Consider the following 1,380-nt stretch of genomic DNA (forward strand, 5'->3'; position numbering starts at 1 on the left):
GCCAAGATAATATATCTTATATATCTTTCCAATCTGGATGCCTTTTATTTATTTTTCTTGCCTAATTGCCCTGACTAGAACCTCCAGTAGAGTATTGAATGGAGGTGGTAAGAGCAGCCATCCATGTCTTGCTACTATTTTATGGGGAAAATACCCAGTCTTTCACCATTAAGAATGATGTTAGCTATGGGTTTTTCATGGATGCCTGTATCAAGTTGACAGACTTCTCTTTTGTTCTTTTTTTCCTTTTTATTATTATTATTACCATTTTTTGAGACACAGTCTTGCTCTGTCGCCCAGGCTGGAGTGCCATGGCACATGGCTAATTTTTGTATTTTCAGTAGAGACGGAGTTTCACCATGTTGGTCAGGCTGGTCTCAAACTCCTGACCTCGTGGTCCACCTGCCTCAGCCTCCCAAAGTGCTGAGATTACAGACGTGAGCCACTGTGACTGGCTCCTTATTATTATTTTGTTTTTATCATGAGAGGCATTGGATCTTTGTCTCCAAATGCTTTTTCTTCATCTATTGAGATAATCATGCCATTAAAAGAATTCTGTTGATATGATGTGTTGCCTTAATTGATTTTCAGATGTTAAACCAACCTTGCATTCCTGGAGTAAATCCCATTTGGTCGAGATGTATAATTTATTACATATGATACTGGATTCAGCTTGCTAATATTTTCTTTTAAAGCATAGTGATAATATTGGGGAAAGAGAGGAATTACTTTTGTTTTTAAATTTTTTTTTTTTTTGATATGGAGTGTCACTCTGTTGCCAGGCTGGAGTGCAGGGGCATGATCTTGGCTTACTGCAAACTCCACCTCCTGGGTTCAAGTGATTCTTGTGCTTCAGCCTCCCAAGTAGCTGGGATTATAGGCAAGTGCCACCACACCCAGTTAATTTTTGTATTTTTAGTAGCGACAAGGTTTCACCATGTTGGCCAGGATGGTCTCAATCTCCTGGCCTCATGATCCGCCCACTTCAGCCTCCCAAAGTGCTGGGATTACAGGCGTGAGCCACTGCGCCCAGCGTATTTTTTTTTTGAGATGGAGTCGCCCAGGCTGGAGTGCAGTGGTGTGATCTCAGCTTGCTGCAACCTCCACCTCCTGGGTTCAAGTGATTCCCCTGCCTCAGCCTCCCAAGCAGCTGGGATTACAGGTGTATGCCACCATGCCTGGCTAATTTTTGTATTTTTTGTAGAGACAGGGTTTCTCCATGTTGGCCAGGCTGGTCTTGAACTCCTAACCTCAAGTGATCTGCCCCCCTTGGCCTCCCAAGGTGCTGGGATTACAGGCGTGAGCCACTGTGCCTGGCCAAGAGCAATTACTTTTATAGGAATCTAGGTTCTGAGTCTGTACTGCCAAAAAATAAATAAA

This window comes from Colobus angolensis, unplaced genomic scaffold (genome assembly GCF_000951035.1).
Source record: "Colobus angolensis palliatus isolate OR3802 unplaced genomic scaffold, Cang.pa_1.0 Scaffold68, whole genome shotgun sequence".
Taxonomy (NCBI): Eukaryota; Metazoa; Chordata; class Mammalia; order Primates; family Cercopithecidae; genus Colobus; species Colobus angolensis.